The sequence below is a fragment of the Polistes canadensis genome, unplaced genomic scaffold, assembly GCF_001313835.1.
Source record: "Polistes canadensis isolate GaletaPanama2010 unplaced genomic scaffold, ASM131383v1 scaffold_135, whole genome shotgun sequence".
Lineage (NCBI taxonomy): Eukaryota > Metazoa > Arthropoda > Insecta > Hymenoptera > Vespidae > Polistes > Polistes canadensis.
The window spans coordinates 186,151-201,422 of NW_014569682.1; the positions used below are offsets into that span (position 1 = coordinate 186,151).

Here is a 15,272-nt window from a genome sequence, read left to right on the forward strand (position 1 = left end):
ATTGTGCATCTTTGCAATTTCTTTGAAAAGTTTCGGTAAATATTTTTTCTACTTTTAGCAAATGGATTTTAATGATTTTTATATTAAATTAAAGTACATTCTTTTGTCTACGCGTAGCATATCATTTTGAGATATAAATCGATTTGCAAAGGTTTAAAAAATATCAAAGAATGCAATGCATTCCCTTTGAGACTTATATATTAATATATTTTTGGACAAGAATATTGATAATTAAATTAAATTAAATTTATTAGAAAATATATTTAAACGATATTTAGTTAAAAACAATATTAAACCTGAAGAAAAATTGTAGAACAGAATTATTCGAAATAATTGAATTACACTTTTAGCAGGAAAAAAAACAATTGAATTGAAAAACTAACCTTAAATTTAAAGAGAAAACAAAAAGAAAAACATTGAACACATTTTAGTCAGACCGAAATTAAATCGAAAAAATTAATCCGAATTTAGATGAGAAAATAATTATTCAAACTTTATCAACAATCCATTAGATTTAGTTTACATTTGTTTGAATACATTATTGAAACAAATTTGTATTATTTCGTTGATAGAAATAAAAAGAAAAAAGTATAGTAATTAGTATTTAGAAATCAATTAGACGTGGACTACATTTGGTCGACATTCTCACAATCGGTTTCTAATTCCAAGACACGGAGAGAAAGGATTCCGAAAAGGTTTGAATTCCAGTGCAATGGAAAGGCAAATGGCGAGGAATCCGCAGCTAAGGGAAAAATACAAAAAAAAAAAAAGAAAAAGTCTTGGACGGGTTTACCGAAATGCATGCAAATGCGCGTGACGGAATACATACGTAAACAGGGGATGAAGAAAGAAGGAAAGAGAAGTAAAAAAAAAAGAAAGAAATAAGAAATAGAATAAAGAAAGGGATAGGAAAAAAAAAAATATGGAGAGCAAACGTGAACCAAGTGAACTGGTTTTTTTTACGCCGACGGGGTTACTGAAAAATCAAACTTAAACTAAACTGTATAAATAAAAAGAAAGAAATAATAATATAATAAAAGAAACAACAAAATATATATATTTAATAATAAAATTAAAAAATAATTATGTGTGTCTGTGTGTAAAATGTTAATTACTTTCTTAAATAATAATTTAGAATCAATGTGATACAAATGAATATATGAAATTTTATTTTGCATTTCGTAATTTAGGTGATAACAATTGTACAGTTTATTTTCGAAAACGACTCTAGTGCATTTTTCCTTTATTTTATTTTTTCCTTTTTTATTTTCCGCAAAATGTTATTTATTACAGGTAAGTTTTTCACAGGTGGTGAACGGTTGTTACTACAGTTAACAGTACACAGCAGTACACAGTACAGTCAATTTGTTTTTAATATTAATAATAATTTCGAAATATTCAATAAACAATTAATAATTATAATAATAATAATACATAACAGCGTGTTGAGGAAATAACTTTTTTTTTTATAACGAGCACATAACTTTTTGTTATTAAACATTCTTTTCGAATTATTTCAAACAACGATGCGAAAAAAAGAAAAGAAAATCAAATTGTTCGAGTTTGATGAGCACTGATTTTACGGGAATGAAATAAAACAAAACAAAAAAGTAATCGAAGACAGAAAAGATCGCTTCCGTCATAGCTGGCGGCAAAATAACCTAACGTAAGCTTAGGGTTGCTTTAGATGCTGTCGATATATCTCTACGATGCATACTCAATGAGAATATATATCCTAAGGATAAAATTTCAATTTCAAAGATAAGAACAAAAAACAAATAACGAAGAAACAAAAACACGATAATAATAAAAGAAAAGAAAACAAAAATTATACGAGTTATCTACGTTGACGAAAAAAAAACAAGAGGGTCGAATGAATTTTTTAGATCCGAAAAAAAAAATTAAACAAATAATAATAAATATGCAAACAAGTATATATATATATATAGTATAATACGAAGTTATTATACTAATTTTTAATATTCATGAAAAAGTGGTTTAGACGACGATATATCTAGCTATAATAATCTGACTTTTTTTTTATGGTTGTATAGAAAAAAAAAAAAATATATATATAATAAAATATAATCGAAGTTTATCGTAGATGAATAATATCGATCGACTTTTAGGGAAACGTTTCAAACCCGTTTATTATAAATATATACTTATATTAATTTAAATATTTAAACGCGTATATGGGAATTGTCGAAAAGATCTACGACAACTCACTTATGGGTGCGTTAGTAAATTACACGTAACGAACGTAAGTGGCATAATTAGTATACTTCGGAGAAGTATGGTCCTTGACTCGCGATAACGTACACACACACACATTTATATATTTGTGTATCTGTGTGTATATGTGTGTGTGTGTGTGTGTACTTGATAACGGTGCATCGTTTTACTTTAGTTTTTGGCCGAATGCAAGCGTGTACCTCTCAACCTAATTATCACCAGGCGTGAGCGATAAAACTTTTATGCTAGACCCCCTCCCCCCAACCCCCACACCCACCCCGTCTTTGTATTCAAGCGTGCCAACATGAAACCCATAAAGGAAATGTTTTATTTTCTCTCTCTCTCTCTCTCTATCTTTTTCTATTATTTCAATTTTATTCTATTCAAAACGTTTTCATTGATTTACATTCATTGATAAAAATCTTTTCATTTAGATTTTTATTTTTCACACACACACACATCGGTTATTAATTTATTGTATTAGATATTAAATAAATTTAAAAAGTTAAAAGCAATTAGAAAATATTTGTTCTCATAATTTTTAGTTAAGGAATAAGAAAGAATGAGGAAAAAGAGAGAGAAAAAAAAAAAAGGAAAAATTACAAAAAAAAAAAAAGAGGTTAATTGAGAACGGTACATATTATACTTAAACGATAACGATAGCGAACGAGTAATAGCGTGAGTTAGATAAGTTTTCATATATATATATATATTTTTAACTATAGCAATTACTTTCCATTTTTACAAACTCGATTTTGTTTCAACTAAAATAGATCTAATTTTATAAAACTTGTAATTTCAAGTGATCAACCTATACACATACTATATATTTTCTATAGTAAATAATAGTATATATATATATATACGAGTTATATGATAATCTGAAACGTACGATTGGAAAATAAGATCTGATGGTTGGATATTTTTTGTATAAAAGAAACAAAAAAAAAAAAGAAAGAAATATTTTATTATAGTTTATTAGAGCGATTGAATTATTTAGTACGAGTGTTAAGCTTTACGGGAAATTGAAGGTTATGTACGACCACCGGGTGTATCGTTCGTTCGAATCGAGTTATTCCCATAGTGGATGAAGGGGTGGTTCAATTCCCCCCTAGCTGGCTAAGCTACCTACCTACCTACCTACCTACCTACCTACCTATCTATCTACCTTCCTACCGATGTGTTCCCCGTGCTTCTGAATGATCCAATCTGTCCGCACAATAAATAATCACGCGTATCGTTGCGATACTGTCCACCTGCGGCACACGTTCCATCAATGCCCTAACAAACTAATTTTATCATTGGTTCCCCCTTTCTACCCTTCTATCTAAACTATTCTATTCGATTAAAACATTTTTACAGAACCTTCCCACGCAATTTACAAATTTAACTTCAATTGTTTCCCATTTCTTTACCCAATTTATATTTCTTCTTTTATTTTATTATTTCGTATACATTTTTTAGAAAACGCTGACAACGTATGTGAAAAATGTAGATTTTATTTATATTTTTAATATTATATAATAATATTTTGTGTTCATATTATTCAATTATATGTTTGATTTTGTTGTTTTTGTTTGTTTAAAAACAATAATTTGACCACTCACGTGAGAAATGTGGATTTTATTTATATTTTTAATATTATATGATAATATTTTGTGTTCATTATTCAATTATATGTTTGATATTATGTTTTTGTTTATTTAAAAACAATAATTTGAGCACTCACGGTATGGATTTTAGTTTTTAATTTATAGTTGAATTATGTAAATAATTTTTATAAGATTTCATTCATATTTTATTCAATTAAATTTGATTTGGTTTCATTGTCAAGTTATGAATTTACAAAATAGTACAGTCGTGACGATGAACTTGTTAAATGTCAATATTAATAAATAATTGATAATTTATATTGCAGTTATTTAACTATAATACCAATTTAACAATATAATTACAAAATCAATAAATACTAGACAAAAATTGTTATAATCAAATAAAAAAAAGGAGATAAATTTGTAACTTTTACCCATCAATAGAATCACGATACTAAATTGCAACGTTTTATTAAGCAACAATTCATAGAAAATAATTTATACAAAACTCTTATCGCGTGTTTAGAAGAATTAAAAAAAGAAGACATTGTTATTAATCGGTAAGTGCACATTCGTAATTATTACCCAATGGATTAAAAAGAAATAGAAAAAAAATCATGAATATCTATTAGAGATCTTACGATGAAAGTATCGTAATTCATCATCAACATTGTAACCATCACCACCATTGAGGAATATCAATCTTTCTGTCTGCATAGAATTCTTTATGTTTTTATTTAAACAACGTGTGTGACGAGACGATCGTAAGTAAGTGAAATTCGAGGTCGAGTGTACGGTTAAATGAAAAAAAAAAAAATTAGAAAGAAAGGATGAAGAAGAAGAAGAAGTAGAAAAGAAAAATTAACAACGAAAAGAAAAATGAACAAAAATTCTTTCGACGAGGGAACGTCATTCCAGTTCGATGATCTATAGATCATACAATAGCTGCGTGGAATACGTTATGCAAAATCGAAAGTCGAGTGGAATGGCACGGTTGGAACGAACGTTTGGAAATATAAAAGAAGGCCACGTACGTACGTTCGTTCTTTGAATTCCGAGTTTATCGATCGAAGTTGAATTTATCGTCTAAGAGACTTCAACATTGTTTTAACAATGAAGAATTATTAATCCACGATGTTAGATCAAATTTTTCTTACATAAATTGGAATAAAAGAAATAGTTCATTCAGGATTCCCTGTCGTATTATCGCAAATTCAAACTTCTATTATTATTTTTCTTACCCTTGTTTCATTTCTTAAGTAACAGATAATAATCTTAATATCTTAAATTGTTTTGTTAACGTAGTTTTCGGTTATCGTTTTTTCATTTCATTTCATCGGGTTGAAGGAAGATTGATGATTTGATTGGTTTCTCCATTTTATTTGTTTTTCTTTTTGTATAACGAAAGCACATTTTTTGAGGTTATGTCGATACGCCGAGTATTGTTACTTAATTTGATTTGAAACTATCTAGTGTTGAATCGATTATGTGATTTTATATAAATACGTGCAAATTTTCGATTATTAATGATAAAATTTCTTAGGGAACTTGGACATGAAAAGAAGTAGAACTTAATTTGATTGAGTTGGACGTTTCGTCCCTTTATTGGGACTTCTTCAGCAACTTAATCTTTAAAGTTCAGCGTCGTTTTTTCTTTAATTCGACATACATTTTTCTCTTTGTTAATATTCCAAACACAACACATCTAAACTTCGTTAATTCGATCGTTATTATTTAAAGTCCTCAACAAAACTTTTAATTAAGTTGCTGAAGAAATCCCAATAAAGGGACGAAACGTCCAACTCAATCAAATGAAGTTCTACTTCTTTTCATGTCCAAGTTCCCTAAGAAATTTTATCATTAAAAATTATAATTTTGGACGAGAGAAAATACTAAATAAATTTTCGATTATGTTCAGATTCGAATAGATTCGTAAAAGGATTGCGTTTTGATGACATTTTTGATTATGTACACATTTTTTTAGGTTATCTTCAAACCGAATCTTATACTTATGATTTTATTTTAACCTATTTCCTGAAATTGCTATACAATATAATCAAAATTTCATATCATGAAAATCGAATTGAATCCGAATAAAGTAAACCATGTTAAAATTTCAACATAAGTATAATTTCATTCGATAATATCGATAGATACTTCGTATCTAAATCTAACCTATAACTTAACTACAATTTAATATAATAACATTATTATCAATGTAATTATCAATATTCTTCTCCAGAAATAAATATTATTAATATAAGTCTCAAAGGAAATTTTGGACGGTTGTTAAATCTTGTGAACAATTTATTTTTAACCAGTTGTTCAACTATAACTGCTTCAAAATAAAATAAATTGTTCATAAGATTTAACAACTGTCCAAAATTCCCTTTGAGACTTATATTAATAATTATTATCAATTAAACTAATATACAAAATTCCCCTTTCTCACCCCTAAAATAGATATAATCAGCACAAACGTAAATTCAATCTTAATTGCAATAAAAAGAAAAAAAAAAAGAAAAATAATTAAAAACAAATGAAGGAAATGACCAATGCCAATAAGAAAACGTAACGAGCGGGTTGGATTAGGGTCTATAAAAGCGTATAAAATTCGATGGTAACGCGTGTCACATTTTTTAACGACGTAAGTGGTTAAGGTATCTATAATTTGGATGAGGGTTGAAGCTGAACCAGAAGAGAAATAGTTGATAGTAGTGGTTGTGGTGATGGTGATGGTGATGGTGGTGGTTGATGAGGGGGTAGGGTAGAACGTAAGGGGGAGAGAAGGGAATAATAATAGCCGCGTAAATGCGTCACTAGGGCCCCGTTCGAATCGTTCATTCGTTCGTTCGTTCGCATAATGCTATAATGCTTCTTCTTCTTCTTCTCTCTTTCGATCATTCACTCTATCTCTCTCTGTCTGTCTGTCTGTATGTCCGTGTCAGTGTTGTATATTATTTTTTTTTTATTTCCCATTTCGTTCACTCGCTCACTCCCACAATGCAACGACGAAGCACGAAGCCTCCCCCTCGACAACAGGGGCCCCCTCGTTGCCTGCCGTTGCTTCGGCGGTTCCCACTTCCTGCCTGGCATCGGTGATGCGCAGTGCCACCTCGACAACAACGAAAATTCCCCAACGGTGCATCGGACCTCTTCGCATTGTTATTTTTTTTTCCGTTTTTTTTTTTCTGTCTTTACTGCTGCTTACCTTTTCCCCCCACTAAATATTTTATCTTCCTTCCATAATATATATATATGTATATGTATATGTATGTATGATTTTATTTTTCATTTTATTCATATTGTATTATATTATATTACATATATTTTTATAGAATTTTTATTAAAGTGTTGGGGAACATAATATAACCTTTAAAAATAAATAGAATTAAAAAGTAAGATAACACTCATATTTGATTAATTCCAATCTACAGATCAACACAATTTATCATTTTAATTAAATTAGTTTATCATATTAAATATTCAAAAAATTCTAAATCCATTATTAATATGATAATATATTCACGTTTCCTATTTATACTACGACACTTTGATGTCAGTTATGTCACATTTTTTATTTTTTTTTATTTTTTTTCTTTCACGCTGGATATGTGTACGCAAGCATATATGTGTGTGTGTGTGTGTGTATGTATGTATGTAATTTTTTTTTTATTCCATCGCTCATTTCAAAGTTCGTGCAACGATGCGCACGATATTAAAATGAAGAATGGCGGGGGTGGGTGGGAAATGAACGTGGTGGCGGGGAACAGGGGCCGTTTAGGGGGGTTTGGGGGGGGGGAAAGTCCACGCGGAAGCGCAACGAAAAGCTTTTAATCGGACCCGTCGCGCTTTGTTACGATTATACGAGATTACGATCGCACCAACACAGTTTTGAGAGTCAGAGAGAGACAGAGAGACAGAGAGAGACAGAGAGAGAGACAGAGACAGAGAGAAAGAGAACAATCGTTCACTTCCAACAATGTTGGCATAACTTTTCCATCCTCGGTTATTCCCGTTTAATAAGCACTATATAATACGTACGTATTTACTGTGCACACACACACAATTGTGCGCGAGTTTAAAATGAAATTTTTGGTATAATTAATTGCGCCTAGTTGTTTCCCCCCTACCCCTACCCGTTCCGCTTCAGAAAAAATGAAAATTTACCGGAACATTATTCTTCTTTCGTGAACTTTCTGTGACGATAAAAAGAAAAACACTTTTTTGTTTCATTCGAAAGGCGAAAGAAGTAGGTCAACGATGTGTGCAGATGATAGTTGATTACATTTTTTTTCTTCAAAATAAATTTAAATTTATTTTTTTCTTTATTTAAATTTAAATTTACTTTTATATAAATTAAAATTTAAATAAAAATAAAACTTATTTTTCCTATTATTATTTTCATTTTATTTGTAGAATACAAATGAAATATTATGGGACACTTATAATGGCAACAAAATTGGATAAAAATCGATCAATTGTTTCTATGAATAATCGAAAAAATTGATAAACGCATATATGCGTCCGTAGCATTCAAATGGTTAATTGAAATCAAGATTCGTTGATATATAGTTTCGAATTTTCTTTTTATTTATATTTCCTTATTGTTCTTTTTTCTTTTTTTTTTTTTTTTTTGTAGAGTATCCTAAAAACGAGGAAGAGATAAAAGTTGGTAATAATCAAAAAGACAATTTAGTTGGTAGTGAGCTCACGTATCGCATGACGCAATACAACAGTTGACAACAAGAACGATTGACAACCGTGACGATTGAAATACACGGAGTGTTGCCGGTAGAAGAGGCCTTACCAACATCGTTCGATCTTTTGTTTAAACTAACGTTTGTTCTCGTTTCTTTTTCATTTTGTTTTCTGTCTTTCTTTCTTTCCTTCTTTCTTTCTTTCTTTCCTTCCTTCTTTCTTCCTTCTTTTTCTTTTCTTTTCTTTTTTTATCTTCTTTAATATATTTCTATGTGCATATTCATATGTAAGTCATAAAGCCGGTTTAATATGTATATGTGTGTGTGTTTTGTGTGTTACATCACTACATCCTATTCTTCTCACAATTCCTTTTATCTTACCATTTCACACCCTTTTCCGTCTATTGGAATACCAATCGAATGCTCATCGTTTTTTTTCTATCCGTCTGTTTTTTGTTCAATTAAAATCTATTCAAAATTTGATTAAAATCCATCTACGAATTCATATAATCTTCCTTTACACACAGATTTAAATATATATTATATTTTTATACTGCATAATTATAATTAACACATACCGATACAAAATATATAGATATAATAAATAATAATAATAATAATAATTGTTAACCTGTGTCAACAACTTTCCTGTAACACATTTATTAATAATTTTATTTTTGGATGAGATAAACAATTAATTCATAGATAATAAAACTCTGATCAATTAAAAGAATAACTTTTCAAGTAAGATAAAAAAAACAATAAATAACTTAGGACCGAAGTTGTGCGAAAATAAGGAAGGCGTCATTGGAAAGAACGTGGACCTGTATTACGTGAGAAATCTGAAGGCACCGTTATTGTATATCGTACCGCCTGTCGTTCGCAAGACACAAAGGCCCTATTCATCCGCATGCAATCGCATGCATAGGAACCGATCCTGACTTCCACAGTGTACTCCTTCCCCCCTCCACCTAACCCCCCTCCCCTTCCTTCAATGAGTCCCACCTCTTTGCATCATTTCGCACCGTTCAAGTCCCTTGTGAATATATTTCTCGTTGCTTATGTTTTTAATAGTCAAACAGGATACTCAGACACTTCCATCATATTCCTCGAAGTAACAGAAATTTAACGGAATCATTTATTAATACAAATAACAAATTAAAGTTGACTTTAATGAATAAAATTGATATAAAAAAGGAAACAACATTATCAATCCAATATGGGTAAGAATTCTCATTTTGTAAACCAATTACAATAATTAACAAGGAGACCTTACGGTTGTGTCCTCACTGATTTTAACGAGCTTTGGTATATTAGTAGTATACCTTTAGGGTGTTAACGTGGTAAAGTATTTTATCAAAATTCGGAAAATGCTTATAAAGTTTTGAATTTTTTGTATACATGTTTATATTATCTTAAATGCAATTAATTATCATGTAGCGCGTTAGCGTAAGTAGTAGCGTACTCGCTTGACGTGCTTGCTAGTTAGTGTTCGATCCTTCATGGGGGCGAAGCTTTTTTTAATAATTTATTTCTATCTGTTTTTCAAATTGCTTTTTTCATAATTCTAAATTTTTCAATATATACAGAAAAGAGAAAATTATTTATTACAAAAAAATATTAGAACTAAAAAATTTGTTAACATCTTGCGAAAACTCGTCATCAACACAATCCTAAATTATAAAATAAACCGTGCAATTATCTATTGAATACTAATCGAATAAGAAATAAAACCGGTAATCAGGAAGGACAATGCCAACAAGTATGAATAAAAAGAAGGTGTTTTAAAAAAAAAAGAAATAGTTGAAATTGAATCTTGCTAAGAGTTAACTCTCCTAACCCAACGATATCTCAATCTCAAACGACCATGTGTATGTATATGTATATATGCGTGTGTGTGTGTGTGTGTGTGTCGTTAATTTTTTTGATGTTGTTGTTTACCTTTTAATCCTTTAAACCCAACTTAGGAAGTGTTCGCGAACACTTGGTTGGGTTTGTTCGTGCGAGTTTATTTGAGCTCACGCACGCGAGGCAGGTGCATGTGCATACGTGGCAGTTTTATCTTAACATGGTAGGTACGTCCATGGCCTGGCAGCCGTCTATAGACTGTAAGTTTACCATCCATCTATCTATCCAGGTTTCCCGATTTCCGTAAAAGTCCAGAAACGCTCTCGCGGTCCGACGAAGCGCGTAGCCGGCTAACCGGCAGGCGGCTTCTCCAAATGGGTTTTACCGTTTCCACGAAGTAAAAGGGTACCGAACTACTATACTATTTATTTCTTTTTATCATCCTCCTATCTAAGTATTATTATTTTTATTTCTAATCAATTTGTTTTATTTTATACTTCTTTTATTCAACTTTGAACACGTTCGATCTCTAACTAGTCTCTTTAGACTTTATCGGTTTCCTACTAGTTACAGGTATACGAGTTACATCTTAATCCGTAAACTAACGTAAATGGGGTGGAGGGGGGAGGGGGGGGGGAGTTGGATTCTAAAAACTCGACAAATAAGATGACTAGTTACTTATGTTTTTATTCATTTCTTTTTAGTCCTAAGGTTTTATGATTTTTATGATATTCTTCATTGGGGATATCTGATTTTGAAGATTACTATTTAACAAAATAAATGTTTATTTAATTAACAATCAATCTTTTATCTTAACAAAAGTTGATCCTGTTTCCCAAGCTATACACCAATTATATCCAATAACTTAAACATATCTCATTAAAATAAATGAACTTACATATTCCCATAATCAGAAACAAACATCTACTGTATTAACCAAAAATATGACAATCCTTTAGCAAACAAAAAATCCAGATAATTCTATTCCTAACATATCGAAAGAACCGTGTATAATAATTAAAAAATAAAGGTTATATGAATTTGTTCACGTATGACAATGTTCGTGGCATAACGTAAACGTGACCGTGGCTTAGTGGGACGCTGACCACAACGTAGGAACGACCCAGGGGACGAGGATCTACACCTCGATGAGCACAGCATGACAATCCCCTTACCCCACGGTCATCCTCATCCAACTTCTGCACCTCCTCCTCCTCCTCCTCCTCCTCCTCTGTGCCTCCTTTACCAAGAAGAAGATCCCTTCTTCTATCCCACCTCACCTCACCTCACCTCACCTCTTCTACCCTCCTATTTACTTCCCTTCCCCTTACCCCTGTCCCATCCTTCTCTCACAAACGTTTCTATTCTTCTTCCTTCCTTCCTTCCTTCCTTCCTTCCTTCCTTCTTTCCTTCTTTCCTTCTTTCCTTCCTTCATTCTTTCGCCATTCGTTTCTACTGCTTCTCTTGTCTCTTCTTTTCTTTTCTCTTCTCTCATCGTCCTCGAGCAGCTCGTCCACCACGATTGTCCGGTAAACCATGCTGCGAACCGCTCACCGTGACGAAGGTATCCACCTACAAACGAGGACTCCGTTCCATCTACGATTCTCTTGAGGAAACTTCTTTGCTCGAGCTAATTCTTCATGGGGACATGGGAACGTTTTATCATACTCGGTAGGAGTGGGGCTGGGGGGTGGGGGTTAGTAGTAGGAGTAAGGGGGACAAACGTTTTATCAGCTTTTTTAAACGATTTCAACTTTCTCCATAAATTGTTCATTTAATTTTACATGTTTTCATTTGTTTTTCATTGTCCCTTGTTGGCTTTTATCCGAATTATTTGAGGTTCTTTGAAACGTTTGTTTGTCAATCCTGAATAAATTGTATAAGCAGGTTTTAATTGGACAGGTGTGGTAATTAATGAAATTGTTAGTAGTTAGTAGTTCCTAAATCTTGAGGAATCGTTTTAAACTTTTACTCATGTTATTAGACAGTTGTAACTTAATTATCTGAGTAGTTGATCATGTATTGTTTGAATTGTATTAGAATAAATTGTAGAATGTTTTATAATTGGACAGGTGTGATAATTAGATTGTCAGATTATTTATTGTTCTTTTTTTTGTCTCTTTTAATCATCCGATTAACATTCTTTTGTTTTCTTTTGTTTTCATTATTATTTAAGCGTAGTGTTCAATCTTGAACAATTTGTATTGTAAAGTAATTGGACAGGTTGTTTTAATCGTTTCATTGTTAGTTAAATATTATTTAATTAATATTTTCTTATAAGATATTGCAAAATGTTTGTTTAAATTGTAATATTCCTAAATTTGTGATAATATAAATATAAGATATTAATGAAGTTATTAAATCCTAAATCACGAAAATAATTTAACAGGATTATCCAACCTGTTATGTATTCGTTACAGTTAGCTAAGATTATAGACACATTTTAACGATCCTTAAACGTCCGAGTTGATACCACTTATATGACTCGGTAATACGTCGCTGTAATTTACGACGATTTAATAATTTATCAGTCGTAAAACTTGTTAAGTACTTTTTACTGATTTCATTAACACACGTTTATGAGTACGAATTATACGATCGAATTAAATCCATCAAAAGGGTTGTCAATTATTTATCGATATCGACATTTTCTCAAAGTTTCCAAAATCTTCAATTCGATTAAAATCCGATACACACGATCTTGCGAAACAAAGTATTTTCTTTTTTTTTGTTTTAATAATTATTGCAATATATTAAAATTAAAACGCGAACGCAAGATTTTCACGATGAATAATACAAAAGTTGGCAAGACTTTTCGATGAGAGAAAAGAAAAGAAGATGAAAAAAAATCTTCAACGAAGCTCGAGCTTTCGGGTCAAATGTTAAATTAATCCTCCAGACTAATTCGTGTGCCTAACCGAAAAAAAAGAAAGAAAGAATGAAAAAATTGTGTCAGTAGTTACGAAAGTAGATTGATGTAAGTGTAGAAAACAGAAACAAAGAAAAAGAAAAAGAATACGCCAAAATCTATTAACAAATTTAATTGCAAATGAATCCTGATTTAAATAAATCTAATTGTCTCTAGAAATGAAAGATACAAAAATTCAATTACGTGAATTACAAACTAAAAAAGAAAACAAACAAACAAACAACCGTGCAATCCATGAATAAAGAACAAAATGTAATGAACAGTGGGGGGTTGAAAAAAAAGAAATGATTCGTATAATCACACGTGATCTTCATGAATTACCCCCGAAAATACTTCTTTAAGATGTAATCCAACATACCGATGAAAAAAGGTATGGCAATTTCCGAATTGTTGCATCGATTTGAAAAAGAACGAAAGGATTGGTTAGAAAAGGGATTCGTAACGAAGAATCCGGTCGAAGTAAGGAGCAGAAAAATAAAAAGAAAAGAAAAGAAAGAGAAAGAGAGGGAGGGGGGGGGGAGAGAGAGAGGTAAGATGAAAAGGGGGTAATTTTAGTTAGGTTGGCAGTAATTTCACGCTTTTACTCGGCCAGCTTAGTGGTGAGTCGTTCTCCTGGAAAATGTCGTCTTCGTAGTTTCATTCTCTCTTTCTCTTTCTTTCTCTCTCTCTCTCTCTCTCTCTTTTACTCTCATTCGTCTTTCGTAAAGGCCTTCGAGTGGGTGAGCACACGAAAAGGAGTAGACCGTACAAGTAGATAGTTACGGGACATGAGTTCCTCGCTCGTAGGATTTTATCGCTCCAGAAATCTTTTTACGGTATATATACACTTGACTTATACATTTATGTATAATACTTTGTATAGTATATACCTATATATATATATATAACAATGTAACGTGTGTTAGATTTTCTGTTTTATATTTACGATGGTGTATGATGCACATAACGTTAGTAGAATACTCAACTTAACACCGGTTAGAAGATTCCCAACTGTTAGCCCTATTACTGCTCGTTCTAGGATTTATCTCATGTCTAGGATGTTACTTTGCTTTTTGTTGTTGTTGTACTTTTCTTAAGAAGGAAGGATATACCAATGGGAATGCAATGAATGCGATACTCAACATCCTGACTAAAAGTTTAGCAACTTTGTCGGACTTTTATCAACACCGATGCAACATTCAATTTGCTATCGTTTAAACTGCGTCAAGTTTGAATAGAATTTTTATCGATTGTATATAGAATTTTTGGGATTCTTTTGTATTTTGTTTAGAACACATTTTATTTGATAGATTTATTAATCGATTAATTTTGTTTAATTATCATACAAAACAAAAGAAAATCGATAACAAAATAATTTATTATTTATGCTCAAGTATATGTTTTAAATGGTCAAATTTAATTGCAAATGAAATTTAAACAAACAAAAATTAGAAACGGAGTGTATGAGAGTTAGGAAATAAGAGATTGCAAATAGTAAATAGATAAAAATTCTAAAATAATGACTTTGTTTTCTAAAACTTTTGCGAAATTAGCAAAACCATTGAAAATAATTTCGAACGAATAGGATATTATTTCTGGTAGAAAATGAAAACATAAAAAAAAAAGAGAAAAAGAGAAAAACTAATGAAAAAAAATTCATCGACTAATGCAAACGTATGAGTAACAGACAGAGTAAGAGTGAGAGAGAGAGGGATAGGAAATAAATAAAAGGAAGGGAAACGCGTAACGAGAGAGGAAAATTACGAGGCCGAGATACCGGCGGCAAGAGTTGCGTTAAATTCTCCATGGAAGCTATTCTCGATCGGTGGTTTCGATCGTTTGTAAGAAGCAACGAGCGATCAACGATAATATTACTATGGGATGCGCCTCGAGGTGTAGGCGTAATAAATTGTTTGCTTATTCTATTGAACCTACGCGATACGAACAATGAATTCAAGGAAAGGGATTTTCCAATTTCATTTTGTTACC

General features: G+C 31.2%; 1 protein-coding gene across 6 annotated transcripts in view; it reads right to left on the reverse strand.

The window, feature by feature from the left end:
* The window catches only part of LOC106788333 (homeotic protein distal-less), a 91,269-nt gene that overhangs the window by 7,113 nt on the left and 68,884 nt on the right, over positions 1 to 15,272 (reverse strand). The gene's annotated exons all lie outside the window — the stretch shown is intronic.